The sequence below is a fragment of the Pelodiscus sinensis genome, chromosome 1, assembly GCF_049634645.1.
Source record: "Pelodiscus sinensis isolate JC-2024 chromosome 1, ASM4963464v1, whole genome shotgun sequence".
Taxonomy (NCBI): Eukaryota; Metazoa; Chordata; order Testudines; family Trionychidae; genus Pelodiscus; species Pelodiscus sinensis.
This window is the reverse complement of record NC_134711.1, coordinates 11,016,310-11,035,641: the sequence shown is the minus strand read 5'-3', so window position 1 is coordinate 11,035,641 and position 19,332 is coordinate 11,016,310. Positions and strand designations below refer to the sequence as shown.

At 43.0% G+C, this 19,332-nt stretch overlaps 2 long non-coding RNA genes across 3 annotated transcripts in view; one reads left to right on the top strand and one right to left on the bottom strand.

Annotated features, from left to right (window-relative positions):
- Positions 1 to 463: 463 nt before the first annotated feature.
- Positions 464 to 19,332, bottom strand: part of LOC112547027 (uncharacterized) — a 40,788-nt gene continuing 21,919 nt past the window's right edge. The window contains exons 2-3 of one of the 2 annotated variants that reach the window (XR_003090767.2): positions 5,542 to 5,715; positions 464 to 1,373 (exon numbers count right to left, since the gene is read on the bottom strand). This is a non-coding gene — a long non-coding RNA (uncharacterized LOC112547027). Of the gene's footprint in view, positions 1,374 to 2,138; positions 2,618 to 5,541; positions 5,716 to 19,332 lie in introns of those variants that run through there. The other variant, XR_012903106.1, reaches the window with a different exon arrangement.
- LOC112547026 (uncharacterized) overlaps positions 3,518 to 19,332 on the top strand; it is a 29,735-nt gene continuing 13,920 nt past the window's right edge. The window contains exons 1-2 of the long non-coding RNA XR_003090766.2: positions 3,518 to 3,605; positions 7,325 to 7,540. This is a non-coding gene — a long non-coding RNA (uncharacterized LOC112547026). The remainder of the gene's footprint in view (positions 3,606 to 7,324; positions 7,541 to 19,332) is intronic.

The window sequence follows — 19,332 nt, the reverse complement described above, 5'->3', positions numbered from 1 at the left end:
TGAGAGCCAATGGAAGTAGCAGCCTGGGGCTTTACAGCCGTGCAAAAGAATATGAACACTTTGCAGTCTAAAGATCAAGTCTGCTCCAATTTCACCTAATGCTCTCCCTTTTGCTTTGAGCTGCCTACTGCTGTGCCTCGACTAACGATGTGGTTTGACTACCAAAATGATGGTGACACTTTGCAACAATGCACACATCAAATTGTGCTGACTTAGGGGAAAGTCCTATGGAATCTGCAAGATAACTTTTCTATGGTTTTTTTAGGAGAAAAGGGAGCATGTGATAGAAAATCAAAATCCCATGTGATTGATTTCTATAGGATGACCTAGGAAAACATAAAAATAACAGCTATAGAAAGCTGTATATAATTCCCTCAGATTCTGTGTGGTATTGTTAAATTTATTTTGATTAATTTCTATAGAATCCTAAAGGTTTTATTTATATTAAATTGTACCAAGATTTTTCATCACAACAGATATATCAGTAAGATGCAATTAGTTAGAGGAAAGAAAATCACTTTTTCACCCAAAGGAAAGTCAGTGGAAAGACAGTTACACTTTATATGAAGGGTACCATTGAAAAATAGAGTTTAAAGGTTCACAAATGATTAATACACTTTGAATTGATAATTTGACAATTGTTAGAGTCCAGTACAACAGTATGTTTCCTATTACCATCTATAGTGCTTTCTACTGATACGCTTATAACCATCCATAAAATATATTAAGGGCACACCGTGTTGGAGATTAACATTCTGGCATTTGATTAAGCAGGTCTAGTATAGACCCATAAATCAAATGCTGAGGACAGCTCCAGCTAGCATCTATACTCCTTGCAGTCATGAGCAGTAAGGGAAGCCAACGGGAGCATTTGCTCCCTTCAGCCTCGCACTGTGTGGATACCACCATGCTGAGCTTAAGGTAAGCCAACTCCAACTATGTATTCTGCATAGCTGGAGTTGTGTACCTTCAGCTGACCTTCCAGGTCAAGTGTAGACCTGGTCTCAAAATTGAACCAATGCCACAAATGTATGACAAAATTTGTTACTGCAGTGAGCACTGTCTCAAAGAAGTACATTCCACAAAGCTGAAGAATGAATGATGTGTCAGGACTATCATCCTGGTTAGAGAACAGGTCTATAAAACACAAGCAAAATTCAGAGAAGATCCATTTGCTCAGGATAGCATCCCAGTCAGAATTGGTCTTTGCAATAAAGGAGAAAAAACAGAAGTCATGGTAGAATCCTACTGAGTGTGTGGACATGACTCATGGCAGCAAAAAAGCCTCGATAGCCATTAAGAAGGTCAACAATAATCCAAAGAAGGCAGAGCGACGGTCCAAAGTTACTGCAGAGCAGGTTGCACACCAACTCCTAAAAATGACAAGACACTGATCAAACAACCTAAGACATGGCTAGAGCAGAAAGAAGTCTAGGAGCCTTATAACTAATAACCAAATTACCTTCAGAATGAACAACCCCCAAGCTTGTTGAAATGCACCTCATCCCATAGAAAGCTGAATTCTGCCCAGATTAGTCATGCATCAGTCAAGTGTTGAAGAGCCCTCAATGTATATACTAAAATATACTTCTCACTAAAATATGTGCCACCTTTGTTAACTTAATTAAGGGGGATGAAAACCCAACCCATTACTACAAGGCCTGCCCTCTCTCATTGGTTAGTGATTTATTGACCAAGAACCAAGGAGGCAGGAATAGATGAAAACAAATAACAATTTATTGAAGGACCGCCTCCCTAACAACTGTGGGCAGATGTTAGACTGCATGTGTGTATTCTCCCTGTGTGCTGTCCAAGCTCTGAGCAGGCAGTTGGCCTAGCGGACTATGAGTGAATCACCCAAAGACCACAAGATCAACTAAGGCATGAAGACATCCAGCCAAGTTTTCTGTCAATGAAGCATGAGTAATAGTGTGGTAATAGCATACTACAACACGTAATGCTATTAGTAGTAGTGTTGGTACTCTCCACTGGCCCCCCTAGACTAGCCAAAGATACTTCCTCTGAGATACATCTTTGCACCCTGACAGAAACAAGTCACATACTATCATCCTGACCTTATCTTTTAGGAGGGGTCAGTGTGTTCCTATTTTCTTTGTGGAATATTTTGTACCTTCCTTGATATTGAGTTGTTCTGATACCACTTGATACCAGAATGTGTTTGCATCAGTACTCTGTACTTTGCACTTCTTAGAAGTGTGTATTTCTGCAATGTCAGCCCTCTTCCTGCCAGATTCTGAGAGCATGCCCTGTCTCACACCCGGCCTCTGGTTCTTACTACTGCAGCTATTCCCAATTATCAGACAAAGATCACTTGGGTAGTAACAAATCAAGCCCAGATCCCCAAAACAACAACAATGCTAAGGGTGAGTAAAACAAATTAAAAGGGTAAACACATCACAATTCTCATTGACACACAGCACAAAGGGGTGACACACAGCACAAAGGGGTGACATCACCAAGACCACGAGACAGGAGCCATGATCATCAGACACCAGGAATCTCAGGAACTGGGAGAGGTAAGCGTCTTCTTTCTCCTATCTTCTGTCTCAGCAGGGAAGAAACATGCACACTGGGCTGCATCCCAAATGGACAGCACCTATCACAGGGGTGGACAGTGAGAATGAGTGGATAGTGACCTTGGGTTTAGGTGGCTCTGTGCTTATGGCTAAAATACTAGAAATGCTTTGAGATAAGGAGTAGTTTGTTGAAAATAGGAAAATTGGTGACCCAGTTGAGGTTATTATGCAAACCCACTGGGAGTCACTATAGTTGATGGCTACGTCTACACTGGCACCCTTTTCCGGAAATGCTTAAAACGGAACAGTTTTCCTTTATAAGTATTTCCGGAAAAAGTGCATCTACATTGGCAGGATGCTTTTCCAGAAAATCACTTTTTCCGGAAAAGCGTCCGTGCCAATGTAGACGCGCTTTTCCGCAAAAAAGCCCCGATAGTCATTTTCGCGATTGGGGCTTTTTTGCGGAAAAGAAATCTGTGCTGTCTACACTGGCCCTTTTCCAGAACAGTTTTCCGGAAAAGGACTTTTGCCTGAACGGGAGCAGCATAGTTTTTCCGGAAAAGCACTGATGATTTTACAGTAGATCATCAGTGCTTTTCCGGAAATTCAAGGGGCCAGTGTAGACAGTTGGCAAGTTATTCCGGAAAAGCGGCTGATTTTCCGGAATAAGTGGCCAGCATAGATACAGCCAATGTGTTTTGTTAGAGTTAGCTATAAAAGATTAGGTAAGACTATCTACCTAGGAGCAGTCTGAGGGGGCCTTTCTTCTGGCAATGAGCTGAAATCTAAACTCACCATCAGCTGGATGGAAAGAGGACCCCTGGAAGTCTGGCTGGTGATTACTCAAAACCATGTCAGACTGTGGATAACTATAACTGGCATGTCCTAAACTTTTTGTATATGACTGAGTGTGCTTAATAGCTAATAAATTGCAGTTTTAGATCAGGGCAGGCTTATTTGTATTAATCATCTATCTGACAGAACTGCTGTGTTCCCATTAATTTATTCCTGATACTACCTGGAGTGAAACAGTTAAGTTACCACTGTTCCGGATTCTGAAAACCCCAGGTAACAATTAGCCTATGCGTAGAGTATGTTTGTTAGGTAAGCCTCTCACAATCCCTCTTTCACCTCCCTTGCAAATCTCCCCTATCTGCCAGCTCCTCTGGACATATGAGAGCTGGCTATTAACCTTTGTTCTCCATGAGTTAGCCCCACCCCTTTATCAAGGGGTCCTAGAAGAACTAGAGATCAATTAAATGATAGAAAGCTAGAACCTTGTTAGTAAATTCTCAGACTCATCTAGGGCTGCTTAGTACAGCACGTGGTCCCCAAAACAGCCTACACCATACACTTCAAGCAATTATGCACTCAGAAAGTGAACAAGTAGACAACAAACAACATATACACGAACATAAAAGGGCTTATTTGCTGAAGAACCATATAATTAGCTCTCTTCCAACCTAATAAAGGAGAGGACCCAGAGCCATGGCAATAATGGTTGCCCAATGGGGTCAGCAGGGTAGCAGGGCCAGCAGGAGGTAGTGAGACAGCCAAGAGGCCAGCAGACCAGCCAGAGAGGCTGGTGGAAAGTGTCTGGAAATGACCTCCTCTGGTCTGGCAAAATCCCCCATCTGGGATCAGTCAGGTTCCCTGGGTGCCGGACCAGAGAGGTCCAACCTGTATTGGAAAGCCTTCTGCACATTTACCTGTTGCACATTTTAAGACGCCTTACCAACAGAAAGACTATCCAGCTTTTATCGCACTGGCTGACAAGCCATATACTCAACAGAATGGGCTCTTTAAAGTCTGGTTTTGCATCAATAACCTTTATCTCCTGCTTCAGGGGAGAAACACACACTGAATGAGGAGGCTTTAGATTTAGAAAATAATACCGTATCATCTTCTCTTGTTCACATACAATTCCCCATTTGGCCTAATGAGAGTTACACACATGCATTAAGAGACTATGACATTAAGGCTTTACTCTCATTGACATTGTGAAACTCCTCTTTGCCAATTATACTGGACTTTATTTTTAAGGAAGATGTAATTTCTCCCCTACAGTTTTCTGTTCATTATTTTGTTGAAGGCTCCATTTACTTCTGCTTCTTCTGCTTTAAATCCCCATCCAATCTAGTTAAGGTTATGATCCTGCTGTCAGTTTTTGAAGCATTCAACTGGAGCAGCAACTCCAAATGCAGTTGTAGGTCAGGTGTAGCTCAGGAAAACAGGGACAGGGTGAAACCATCAGAGAAGTTGTAACAAGGTGCTGAGATATGTCCCCGCTGGTCTCTATCCCCCTGATTCTAGTGTTCTGGTGTTGAATTAGGCTTACAAGTTGTTGGGGGTTTTTAAACTCAAATAAGCAACTCCATTTTAATCATTATATCCATCTTGTTTCCTATCTTGTTTTCAGGGATGGTCTAGACAGTATTTGGTCCTGCCATGAGGGCAGGGAGCTGGAACCTCTCGAGGTCCCTTCCAGTCCTAGAATTCTCTGATTCTATCCCACTCCTGAATCTATAAAACAGAATCTTTGCTGAATGAATTCTTCTACTGGGCATTTGAATGCCAAAGCAGATCAGTGAGAATATAATTAGCTCTAATTGGTATTCCCACAAGCTGTAATGTTCTCTACCTGCAGCCAAGTGACACTCAGCAAAAGGTGAGAAATTGCTTCCTCCCTTGGAAAATGAGGAAATTCAAAGAAATTGCTTCCAATCTCCTCTCTGCCTCTGAAACCCCCACTGACAGGTGTTAGGGACAGGCATCTGGCACCAGCAGGAAATGGCTTTTGGAATGCCATTTGTGCTCTATAAAGCCAAACAAGCACTCCAAATAATGATTGCTAATCCAGAGCTCTCAGTATTGACTTTGAAATGGCAAGTGTGAAAGGGACACTAAATGTAAAGGAGAGAAAGGTTAGCATTGTGGTTCACTCAGTAGACTAGGCTCCGGAGATTGTTTGCTTCCCAGGTCTACCATAAATTTCCTTTCTTACCTTGGGCAAGTCAGTAGGAGAACTACGTACTCTTCTTGGTTCAACCACTGGTCTCCTGGATAACCTGTGGCAAGTCATGTTGCTGCTCTGTGTGTCAGATTCCGGCCCCATTGGTAAAGCTGAGATAATGACGATTTTAATGTTCTCCTCCTTTGTAAAGCACATTGAGATCTACTGGAGGAAAGTATTGGAGAGAGTTGAGAGAGAGAAATCTGTAAACTGAGGTGCTACCCATTTTTCAGTTACATAAGAACATAAGAACGGCCGTACTGGGTCAGATCAAAGGTTGATCTAGCCCAGTGTCCTGTCTGCCGACAGTGGTCAGCACCAGGTGCCCCAGAGAGGGTGGACCGAAGACAACGATCAAGCGATTTGTCTCCTGCCATCCCTCTCCAGCCTCTGACAAACAGAGGCCAAGGACACCATTTTATCCCCTGGCTAATAGCCTTTTATGGACCTAACCTCCATGAAATTATCTAGCTTCTCTTTAAAATCTATTATAGTCCTAGCCTTCACAGCCTCCTCTGGCAAGGAGTTCCACAGGTTGACTACACGCTGTGTGAAGAAGAACTTTCTTTTATTAGTTTTAAACCTGCTACCCATTAATTTCATTTGGTGTCCTCTAGTTCTTCTATTTAGGGAACTAATAAATAACTTTTCTTTATCGGTCCTTTCCACACCACTCATGAATTTATATACCTCTATCATATCCCCCCTCAGTCTCCTCTTTTCTAAACTGAAAAGTCCCAGTCCCTTTAACCTCTCCTCATATGGTTGAATCTCTCTAGTCTGGAACTCTCTAGTCTGGCAACATCCATGGTCCAGGATGATTTTAGTTAGCTGGTTGTCCACTTATCACGGGTGTGGCCAAGTTTCCTGCAGTCTCATAAAATTTGTTTACAGACACCAGTCTTATTATTTAGCTCTAATTTACCCCCAAGGGTACGTCTACACTGCAACACTATTTCAAAATAACTAGCGCTATTCCAGAATAACTTAGTTCATGTCTACACAGCAAGCAGTTATTTCAAAATAGTCTCAAAATACTGTCAAGCTGGAGGACTTCTTACTCCAACTCCTGTAACCCTCATTGTACAAGGAGTAAAGGAAGTCGGAGGAAGAGTGCTCTATTTCGAAATAAGTGCTGCATAGATGCTCCCTATATCAAAATAAGATACATAGCTCAATTTGCGTAGCTTATTTCTACTTAAGCCCTGCAGTGTAGACACACCCTAATGTCTTCTAAGAGCCCGGTAAGCAGTGGAAGTGTTGGTAATACTGCTAGAAAATATTGACCTCCCATGGTCCAGCAAGTGCTGGTCAGGTCCCGAGGGGGCTGAACTAGAAAAATTCAACCAGTATAATTCTTCAGGGCAGAGAGACTGACTCATATCATGTGCACATGCAGCAATTTGCACAATGGGTCTTGGTCAGGGACTCTGGAGCTACTGTTATATAAATACTCCCTCATATTCTGGTATTTCAATATGTAGATAGTTCATGTTGTGATATGACATATGTTACCCTGGTGGAAGATTTCACTGCAAAATAAGCATATATGAAGTAGGTACGGATATTGCTTTCATTCTAGAGCACTTAGAATTCAACAGTAACAGAGAGCCTTACTTTAAAATAATCTAACTCAAGTATCTGGGAATCTCTGTGTTTGGTATTTGGTCAGTCGCGTCATATTACAAACCATATGCAAGTGCCTATTACATGTTCACTGAGGAGAAAAGTCTCGTGTGTAAACATTCTTTTTACATTTACATTCTGTTTTCAGAGAAACATAATTTCCAGTGTTAGCATCAAACATCCTAAAGCAATATAAATCTTAATTACTGTACAGTGGAAGTCGTAGCAACACATGCATGAGATACTTTACAAGGAAGAAAGATGTCCCAATATAAACTTAAAGAATATCAGCAATTTCTTTTCTGCATTTAACAAGATTTAAATCTGTCTAATGGAGAGTAATCCCCAAGAAGCAATATAACATGTAAGTAATTATTCGTACATTAGATATAATTTTTTTTTACTGATGTGCTAACAGTCTGACTCTAGTTGTGATCCACATTGAGTCTGATATCTATAACACTGTTCTTTAGTTATTATATGCATTGAGCAAATTGAGCAAGGTGGAAAGTTTTCTAAGGTCATCTGACAGTTTGGCGAGTAATTCCCACTGACTTTTGATGGGGGTCTAGCATCCAATAGCTGGTTTTGCCTTTGAAAATCTCAGCCAAAGAGGTAAAATGAACCCCCAGATGTTAACCTTCCTACACACTGGGGAATTCTGATGTGGATGTGAATCAGAATTTGTGACTACATGGCTTTTGTGTGGGTAATTCTTGGCACTACTACCCAAGGAAGAGTAAAGCCATAATGTGGAAATAGAGCTGAGAATTTATTTTATTTTATTTTTTCTTGTGGAAATCACTTTTTTTTAACTAAAAAAGGAGAGAGATTCATTTCTACCAAATCAGTGCACAAATGTGGGTTGATTTTGGCAAATTGTTGCGGTCCCATTACAGCACCCTTCAAAAATGCTAAACTGGTTTGTTTGGGCATTTCCAAAATGAAAAGTTTCACTTCAAAGAAGTTTTGCTTCAACATTCCAGTTAGTTTGAAACAACTATAAAAAACCCTCAAAATATTTAATTTTGGACCAAAGAAGACAATTCATTTGAGCTGAAATGACGTCTGTGCAACCTTCGTTATGCTGAAAAAATCCTTCCTTCTTCCCCCCTCCTCCCTCACTTTGGCAACTGAAAACAACAAATCAGTTATTTGCACAGCTCCAATAGGGAGTATCATCCTGGGAGAGCAGCATGCCCCAAATATGGGGGAGCCCAGAGCTTCAATAGCCTTAAAATATGCCTGCACTATGGATACCATGCTGACCTAGCTATTTTGACCTAGTCATGCTAGCATAATCCTGCAATGTGGATGCAGCCTGCACTAATGTAGGAACACCACTTCTCCATATGTCAGCAGCCATATCAATGGAAGAATTCTTCCATCAACATGGCTGCCTCTGCTCTAGGACTTAGGGTTGACATAGCTCTGTGAAGTCCTGGGTGTGAATTTTTACATCCTGACTGACATAGCTCCTAACTGCAGATCTCACCTGAATTTGGCCTCTCTCTCTCTCTGTACCGGAGAGGCACAGTAGTTACTCCCTGCAGCCCTACACCTGTGGTACAGTTTGTGGTCTCCACTGGAGATGTGGAGAAGAAGAGATGTGTTGAGCACAGGAGTTTGTACAGCACTGTGGGGAAGGAACCAGATATTCGAATTCTCTCATCCTCGCACAACTCTTCTACCCTAGCTGTACATCTTCGAATGTGAGCTATCACCTGGACTGATATTTCCCATGAATACGTCAGATCAGTTTATATGGGCCATTGGAACTCATAATCCTCTGATGCAGGCCATAAATGTAATTTGATGAAAAGGGCCTTTTGTGACTATGACTAGGGATAAAAGCAGACAACAGAGAGCAGGGGCAGGTATTAATTATTATTATTATTATTTATTAATCCAGTTCATATCAATCTAGAGAAGACTATTAATTTGAACTCGTATAGTACATACAGTAATCTTATTCTGTAGTGCTGCACAAATGAAATTTATCAAATAGCTCCCATTTAAACAACAAGAAGAAAAGAAAACACAACTACTTCGTAAATTTGACTCAAGATGAGAGTGTCCAGCCAGCAGAGAATTAATGTCCCTCCCCCTATGTTATTGGTTTGCTGAAAAATAACCTATTACTCAAAAAAATTGCAAATAAAAAGACCTTTCTGTCCAGGATTTTTAACATTTTGGTCAAAATTCAACTCTGGTGTTTTATGTCTTTTCTTAAAGTACGTATTGTGTAACCTTTTTATTGCACATAATAAACTGGCTACAGCTTCATGATCAGTTATGTGTGCATTCTTGATCTGAATCTCTTCTCCTGATCAGCTTCTTTAGAAGAGCGCTGTCTCCTTCTTGCTACAGATAGTGGACATGGCTTTGGCATGAGTTATTTCCATATAGCCCCGTTACAGTTGATTAATGCTGTAAATTATTATTTTTCCTTATTCTATTTCAAAACCATCAGTCCAACCAATGTTCATCTACATCACATATTTACAGCCCACAGTATATTTAAAACTATTAAATCCCCCTTTTGGCAGGATATAGAACTGAAAACTCTGCTCCAGTGCTTTGCAGAACTTCCCTTAAAGTAACAAATTGCTCTCTTCGTCTTTGGGGATGCCATGCTTAGATGGGTTAAATGGATCCTTAAACCTGAGGGTACATCTACACTACAGCGCTAATTCGAACTAACTTAGTTCGAATTAGTTCGAATTAGTTAATTCGAACTAAGCTAATTCGAACTAACGCATCTAGAACTAAAAACTAGCTGGGGGCTGCGCTTAAAGGGTCCCGACCCCCACCCCGGACAGACAGTTCTCTGGGGTGCTCCGCTTGCAAAGCAGTCCTGGCTTGGAGTGCCCAGAGTACCCACACTGGGCACATCACACCACTCGGCCATCAGCCTGGCTGCACTTGCCGCAGGCTGCCATCTGGGGAGAGGGAGTAATTGGGGGCTGCAGGAGAGCTTCCACCCCCAGAAGCCCACAGAGCCAGCCCAGTCCTCCCCATCGGGGGCTCGTACCCCATTCCTCCCTCACCTCCTTCCACTTACCCTTCCCTAGCCCCTTTTCTTGATGTACAAAATAAAGAAAACGTGTGGTCAAAAACAGAATCTCTCTTTATTGAACAAAACTCAGAGAGACTGGGAAAAGGAGGTGGGAGAGGGGAAGAGAGACGGTGGGAGAGGGGAGGGCAACTACAATGATCAGGGGTTGGGAACAGGTCCCATATGAAGAGAGGCTAAAGAGACTGGGACTTTTCAGCTTAGAAAAGAGGAGATGGAGGGGGGACAGGATAGAAGTCTCTAAAAGCAGGAGTGGGGTGGAGAGGATGCATACAGAAAAGTTCTTCATTAGTTCCCATAAAGAAGGACTAGAGGACACCAAAGGAAAGGAATGGGTAGCAGGCTTCAAACTAGTAACAGAAAGTTGTTCTTCACAAAGCAAAAAGTCAACCTGTGGAACTCCTTGCTGCAGGAGGCTATGAAGGCTAGAACTAGAACAGAGTTTAAAGGGACGTGAGATCAAGTCATGGAGGTTGGGTCCATGGAGTGCTATTAGCCAGGGGGTAGGAGTGGTGTCCCTGCCCAAGGTTTGTGGAAGGCTGGAGAGGGATGGCACGAGACAAATGGCTTGGTCACTGTCTTTGGTCCATCCCCTCCAGGGTCCCTAGGGTTAGCCGCTGTCGGCAGACAGGCTACTGGGCTAGATGGACCTTTGGTCTGACCCAGTACGGCCATTGTAAGCTCAGGGCTCAGGGTCGGGGGTCTCAGTGGACCCCCTTGATTTTCATGCACACCTGCTCCTGGGTAGCCAGGCTGGCAGCTCTCCTGCCCTAGCTAGCCACTTTCCTGTGCCTAGTGCGGAGATCGTGGACGAGGTCCACAATGTCCGCACTAGCCCAGGCGGGTGCCCACATCTTGCGGCCCCAGGCAAGCTCCCGGGAGCTGCCAGCCTGGTCCCGGGAAGAGGGGGAGGGCTGGGGGGCATCGGGTGGGTGGCTCGATCCGTGCCAGGTGCAGGGTCTGCTGGCTGGGTGCTGGCAGGCTTGCACCTGGCACGGGCACTGTAGCCAGCCCGTGCCCCTTTAAGGGGTCCGGGTCCGGGAGGGGGGCAGACGAGTTTCCCTGGGGGAAACCTGGGGAGGGCTAGCCTCCCACTAGTTCGAATTAAGGGTCTACACAGCCCTTAATTCGAACTAGTAAATTCGAACTAGGCTTAATCCTCGTGGAATGAGGATTACCTAGTTCGAACTAAGCGCTCCGTTAGTTCGAATTAAGTTCGAACTAACGGTGCGCTAGTGTAGCGCCTATGAAAGTTAGTTCGAACTAACTTTGTAGTGTAGACATACCCTGAGGGACATTGCTGTTTTCCTTTTGGCTTAGTCTATTATATCTCCTGTCATTATCAGTCACTGAAGAAGTGTCACAGAGAATATCTTCAAGACAGCTATTTTAAATTTAAAATTGGTACGTGGGCATTTCCTTCTTAGTTTGATATATATTTATTGACTAAGACCCCATTCTGAAAAGACTTAGACCCAGGAACAGACACAATGAGCTCAGTGGAGCAACTCATACATAAAGTTACTTGTGCAAATCTTTGCAAGATCAGGACTTCAGTTCATGGCTTGACATTCTCTGCTTCTTGCTAGTAATAGGCACGAGTGTTTCCAAGTTCTAAAGCAAAGGGACAAGGAGGGGGTATGATGTAAAAGAATTCCTGACTCCTATTCCCATTTCGTCCACTTTGTTACCTGCCCCAAAGCTATTTCTCTATCCAGAGATCAAAACTGGAGTGGGTCATCACTGGTAAAATTCTGACATTAAAAAAAAAAATGTTCAGAGGTATATTTTTGATCTTTGATATTCGAAACTTTCAGTGTGTTTTCCTAACATTAGGCACATCTGTGCTGCTAGAGTTGTTGAGCTCTTCAATTGTAATTGAGTGCTCAACACCTTTCAAATCAGAGAGTAATTCAGCAAGGTTTCCATTTCTTCTGTAATAGGGTATCTCACCAGTGAGTAGCTTACAGATCCTCCCTCAGTGCCTGATCTACAAAGTATGTTTGTCTGTTACAGCCTCTGGCTAGAGACGGTGCCTCTTCAGCTCACGCTGTAGCAGCTTATGCTGCTTTTAAGCTCTAAAGAACCCAAGTTCAGTGCTTGGTGTGCTGGCCAAGATGACAGCCATCACAACAGCAACTTCTGTATGATACCTTTTGTTATTTTAATCTGAACTGTGTGACACTTGGCAGTTCTAGTTGTGCTTTGGGGTGGTCTGTCCTGCACCCACTCAGTAATACAGTGAAAATCAGCCTCACCGCCAGACTGGGTGCTGGGTTGGAATCAACTATCACTTTAAAGTATTGATTCCCCTATGGTTTACACCTGAAAAAATAGTGCATTGGCTCAGGCTTGGTCACTTGGCTCCAAGTTTTTGGTTCGTAAAGAAATCCCAAACCAGACGAAGTTTCATTACCAGCATTTTGCTCAACTCAACCATTTAAACATTCCTTCTTTACTCTGTTTTTCAGATGCTTTGGCTTCCCTAGGCAAGATACCATTTTCTTTCATCAGGGCTTTAAGAAATAGCCCTAATTTATTTCCACCTCCTCTCAGTACAGGTGTGCTCTCTCACCCACAGTAGCAATCTCCTTTTCTGTGTCTCCTGCCTCAGTCTGTAAACCTTGTAACCTTGGAACAAATTAGTCTATTTTGGTCTCTAAAGAGTTCATAGCAGATAACACAGTTATTAGGGCATCTTTTCCTCACACTAATAATGAGAATCCTGCCTGCAGTAATTTCCCATGCCCAAATTGCCTACACAGTTGGAGGGACTTTCTGATACTTCCTTGTAGGTTTGCTGGTTGCTGTTTCCTTCCTTCTTCTGTCTGTGGTACCTATTTCTGTCAACTTTTAAGCATCCATTTTAGGAGGATTCATTTCCTGCTGTGGCCATTGCTTTCAGTATTTAATATGTGAGAATCAACACTTACGCTGAATTATGACAATGTCTGGCTTCCTACCGGTTATAATTCAGTTATAATTCTCTCTCACTCAGATAAGGCCCCCTTCATTGGCATTCTTCCATCATGCTCCCAACCCCCAAATACCTTGTAGCCTGCTGTGATTGTGATTAAATATGATCACCTTGGCTGTGTCTACATTGGCGCGATCTTGTGCCAAAGTGGCCACTTTTGCGCAAAAACATGCTGCCTGTCTACAATGGCAGGGAGTTCTTGTGCAAGAACACTGACGTTCTAATGTGTGAAATCAGTGCTTCTTGTGCAAGAACTATGATGCTCCCACTCAGGAATAAGCCCAACTGTTCTTGCGCAAGAGGCCAGTGTAGATAGGCAACGTGAATTTCTTGTGCAAGAAAGCCCAATGGCTAAAATGGCCATCGGAGCTTTCTTGTGCAAGAGAGCATCTACACTGGCATGGATGCTCTTGCACAAAAGCACATCTCTTGCGCAAAGGCACATGCCAGTGTAGACGCTCTCTTGCGCAAATACTTTAACGCAAGAACTCTTGTGTTAAAGAGTATTTGCACAAGATCATGCCAATGTAGACACAGCCCTTGAAGTCAAGGAGGAAAAAAAACCCCAATTACTCAAATACCACACCTGAGAGTGATTAATTGCCTCCTAGGTAGCAGGGACAGAGTGAGGCCTTATAAACAGACTGGGGAGAGAACAAAGAGGAGGTAGGTCTCTTGATGGGGGTAAAGCTCTGGGTCAGAGTTTAAGAGCTAGGAAAAACTAGTGGATGAGCAGGACAGGAGCAGGTTTGGCACCTGTAGTGGAAATCCTAAGACAGAGCCATTAAGAGACCCACAATGAAGCTAGAGAGGGTGGAAAAGGCTTTTGGTTCAAAGATTTGATTGTGCTGCTCTAGAAGGGATTTAGATTTTTATGTGACTTGGCTGGAAGGCCAAGCCAGGGAGTGGGAAAGAGGGGATTCTGGGAGAAGATGCAGGCTGAGACAGGCCATTCAAGGTCCAGGGGAGAACCTGGGGGGAGAGCTAAAGCCCAGAACCCTGGTCAATGCCAGATTCAGAGACAGGACACTCAAGAGGTGAGGATGGACAAATCCAGAGAGCACCATGGCATTACTGAGCCAAGGAGGCTTCTAGGGAATGCCTGTCCCCCACCTCCTTTTTTACACGTAGGAAGCTCAAGTTCCTCCAGTGATGGCAACTGCAGTGGTATGCCATGAGGAACAGTGTGATCACTCTGATAATGCTATGCTCAGACCCATTTTATTTAAGTTTCCAGGGGTCTGGCTGCACTAGTGAGGGGGTAGGATTACAGCATGGCTATGTCTATATTGGCAAGATTTTGCGCAAATACTTTTAACACAAAAGTTTTTGCGTTAAAGTATTTGCACAAGAGAGCGTCAACACTGGCATGTGCCTTTGAGCAAGAGAAGTGCTTTTGCGCAAAAGCATCTGTGCCAGTGTAGATGCTCTCTTGCACAAGAAAGCTCCGATGGCCATTTTAGCCATCGGGCTTTCTTGCGCAAGAAATTAACGTTGCCTGTCTACACTGGTCTCTTGTGCAAGAACAGTTGTGCAAGAGGGCTTATGAGAGCGTCAGAGTATTTGCACAAGAAGCACTGATTTCTTACGGTAGAACATCAGTGTTCTTGTGTGAGAACTCACGGCCAGTGTAGATAGATTTTGTGCAAAATCTTGCCAATGTAGACACAGCCCATGTGTAGGCAATATCTAAGCTAACTTTGCTTGAGCTTCCTGCCTTTTTAGCAAGCTGAGCCACTGTGGCATGGGTGACTGCATGGGCTAAAGCAGTGTTTCTCCAGTGAGGGTCTGGAGATGCCTGGGGGTCTGTGAGCAGAGTTCAAGGGGTGCACCAAGCATGCCTGGCATTAGACTTGCTAGGACCCAGAGGGAGCCAGGGTGCTGCTATACAGGAATGCAGGCCAGGACCCCATGACCAGTTACACGGGGTTGAAGCTTGAACAGTTTAGCTTTGCATGGCCCCTTGTGGTGAGGGGCCCTGGGCAATTGTCCTGCTTGCTCTCCCCCTAATGCCAGCCCTGGCTTTGAATTCTTGAGGCACAGCAGGGCTGTGACGTTTTGGGGGGGCCTCTGAAAGAAAAAGGTTGAGAACATGTAGGCTAGGGCATGTTCTTAGGCAGCTAGCCCATGCTGTCATGGTCACTCTGATCTTTAAGCCAGCAATAGCACACATTCCGGAGCTAATCACACCTCCTGACTGCAGTGGAGACTTACCCTAGGATGTCCAATCCCATACTGTGAATTCCAAAGCCTGTGACCTACCTGGTGTAGGTTTAAGAGCACAGGGCACATGTGATCCTAAAGAAGAGGTTCCACTTTATAAGTGAGTTACCCCACCCCTGGCTTCTGAATGGCCCCCCAAGATGTAGTCATATGGGGAGAGTTTAAAGTGTGGGCTTGGATTTTCTATTCTTAAGGTGGCAATGGCACATTTAGTTTATTAGATACAGGTGGGGAAAAAAGCCAGGGTCTTTGATATGGCTGCTCCCTGTGCATCCAGCTGCATCCCAGTGCCTTTGGAGAACCCATCTGCTATAAGCAGAGTTGTTGGAAATGGTGAATATTTTCTAACGAAACTAAACAGTTTCAGTTTGAGGGGAAAAACTGGTTTTTGATTAAACATTTTGAGTGAATTAGAGGCATTTTGTAGAATGTACTTGCTTTGGGGAAAAAAACGCCTTTGTCAAAATTTTCAGCTGAAAATCTTTGACCTTCTTTAGCAGCACTATTCATTTACAAATGATGGCCACCCACCAGTAATTACTATAGCTGCATCGGAGCTTTTTCATCTTGAAATTGGATTTACATCAACAAAAATAATTCAGAATGAGGTCTTCCTCTGGGATGGACCCTTCAACAAATGCTGCTAATAGGTTAGCTGTAGCGGGATAGCGAAGATAGAAGCAAGACTCAGATTAACTCCCCCTTCCCACAAAAGGGAGTTTTTCCATTACTGGGGGACCTGGTACATGGGTCAACCCTGAACTGATCAGCATCCACAGTGGCAGAGCTCTGATTTGGCACCAACTATGAAGCCAGTTGAGAGCCAGGAGAAGACTTTGCCCCACCCTGGGATGGGGACCTTGTTCAGAGAGACCCTTTTTTGTTAAAGTCAGCTAATGTTCACAGTGCTGCAAATGCTTGCATGGATTGCGTCCTGGGTTCGGGGCCAGTCTAGACGCTCTTTTCCGGCTTTTTTAAAAGCCGGAAAAAAGCGGCGGACATTTTTATTTAAATGCCGCGGGGGATATTTAAATCCCCCGCGGATTTCCCTACGACGACTGCTGAAATTTACATGCCCCTTCCGGAAAAGGGGCCAGTGTAGACGTAGCCAGGCACTGTAGGGAAGAGATATCAGCCACACCTCAGGGACTGGCCTACATACAAACAGACATACAATGTCTGCTAGGGAAGCTTGGACATGTCTTCAAGATGCATTTTCCCCAACAGCCATCAACCTTTCTTTGCTCAAATGGGAAGCACTTTGTCAGAAGAAACCAATGCTCTTGTAGAGGGCAAATAGAAATTGGTTTGGTTCATAAGAAACCCCCAAAACAGGACTAAAATCTGAGGCCTCTGAGGCAAGGCATTGCTGCAGTCTTGGCAATGGAGTCATGTTTGCCACAGCTTTCATTTCTTTGCTTCTTTAGCCTTCCCTCTCTCTTTTCTTACAATCACTTTCTCACTTAATATTTTTGTGCTGAAATCTCCAATTATTCCTTAAGGTTCCTGTTATCCTTGATCAGCTTCCTTTAAACTGGGCATGGTGGTTGTTAGAGGTCTAATTTGGGATGTCTACCTAAAAAAAAAAATCCAAATATTTAACTCAAGTAAAACTGAATTAATCTAATTTCACCCTCCCTAGCATTCAATAATCTGCTCAACAGTGATTCTGCACTCAAGATTTGGCAGCAAAAGCATTTTTAATTGCCTTATCAGCCCAAGTGAGCCAGACCATGTGGATTTCATTGAAACCACCTTGGAAATTTGGAACTCTAAGACCACTGATGTCTCAGTAGAATGCAAAGTTCATTGTGCAATCCAGGTTGGATTACTATATAAGAACAGCCATACTGTGTCCATCTGATGCCGTGTTCCAATAGTGGCCAATGCTAGGTACTTCAGAGGGAATGAACAGAATAGACAGAGACAAACACCTACAAGATTTTATCAAGCATTCTTAAAAAAAATTAAATACCCACCTGGGGAAGTGAGAAGACAGATTGACAGAGCCAGACAAGTATCCACAAGCCCCAAGCTTAAACCCCTCCAGCACATCACTGACAATGTACAACCTGTCCTGGAAAATGATTGCTCACTCTCACAGACCTTGGAAGACAGGCCAATCCGCACCTACAGACAGCCCCCTAACCTGAAGCAAATACTTACTAGCAGACACACATCACATCACAGATACATTCACCCAGGAACCTACAACAAACCCCATTGAATCCTTTTGGTCAAAGATTTGGTCTTTTCTTTACAAAATGCCTCACATGAGAGCAATGCAAGATTTGATACTTTTAAAGCTTTCCTAAGGGCTTGTCTTGCCTTCCCCTGCATAAGTTCTATATAAAGGTAATGTAGTTTATGTGCATAATGCCATAGACTGCTTCTGCAAGAAATGTGCTTTATAAGCTAATTAATTCATAACAACAAATATTATATCGACACTTTAGCTGTCATGCTCCACAATTCCCAGTTGACGAGTAAGTTTGAGACTGATGGTAGCAGGAGGTTAATGCCTTTTGAATGTATGTATCCTTAGCTGTCCTTGCCTATATAGGATGGAATTAGAATAGTTCAGCTATTTAGGATGCAGCTCTGGTTAGAGGACCAATTTTGTTAGTCCCAGTGCTTGCTGATGATTTGTTGTGACTTTACAAAAAATCACTTGTTTCTTTGGATGCTATCAAACTACCTACCTGTAAAACAACGATAGTGGCTCCAACCCATGTTTTTAAAGCTGATTCAGAGTTATGGATAAAATGGACTGTGTAAGAGGAAAGTATTGAATATTATATGAACTGTATTCATAGATTTGCTGATACCTTTTTTAATGCTGCTTGTGTCAGGTTTTCATAAAATTGTATTAAAACAGGTCAAAATTATTCCGCAATTTCTTCAGTGTTGATAGATCCAAACCATACTTTAATGTTTAAATTCTCTGAAGCAGCCTTAAGATATATATTCCGCTATCAAGCAGCTAGGGAATGCTCTGGCTTTCTAAAAGCCTATTATAATATTGAATGTCACTAAATAGCCCTAGCTATATATATGGGGTTAAGCCTAATTAGACTAAAAACTTTATTTTAAGCATGGTTAATTTTATTTTTGACATTCATGGAGACAGAATTTGGTCATTGATAAGGGCTTTTGAAAATCCCATCCTGGGTTTCCAACAGAAAATTACAGTGGTGGTAGATCCATCTGGCAGTTAGTGGACTTCTAATGGCAGTGAGACGGAGGTTACAACAAATGTTAAGATTGTATCTGTATGGGACAGAGCTGGATGGAAACGGTGGAGGGGGGGAAAGGGGGGGATATTTTAATGTCCTGCGGAGTGTTTTAAAAAACTGAGATTTGAGTAGAAAATTTTGACTTCTTATTTAAAACCAAATATTTTCCAGCCACATGGAAAAACTATGTTGTTGTTGAGAAAACCAGGCAATTTTCAGGGGAAAACTTCATTTATAGATAAAACTATTTCTGCCATAGAAGTGTTTTTAAGGAAAATTTGTAATCAGACTTAGATGTGAATGTCTCCAGTTTACAGACTTCATTCACATACCGTAGTACACAATGCCAACATACAAGCAAGAGTGGCTTTTCATGATAGTTTATGGCAAAAATTTCTTTCCAGAGCACAGCTCAAGTGTATTGAGCAGATATGAGAGGCAAAATTCTCCTCCTTAAACCAGCTTCTGCAACTGCAGCATCAGAGTTACAACACAATTCCTCTCGACAGTGGGTCCATGTATCTGTATAGTACCAATGCCTTTAGGCTCCTCCCCCGCTACCATGCTGGATTTTCTCCATGATGAATCAGCGCAAGAATGGTTGGCAATCATGATACATGAAGGCCCTAATTATAGGAGAACAT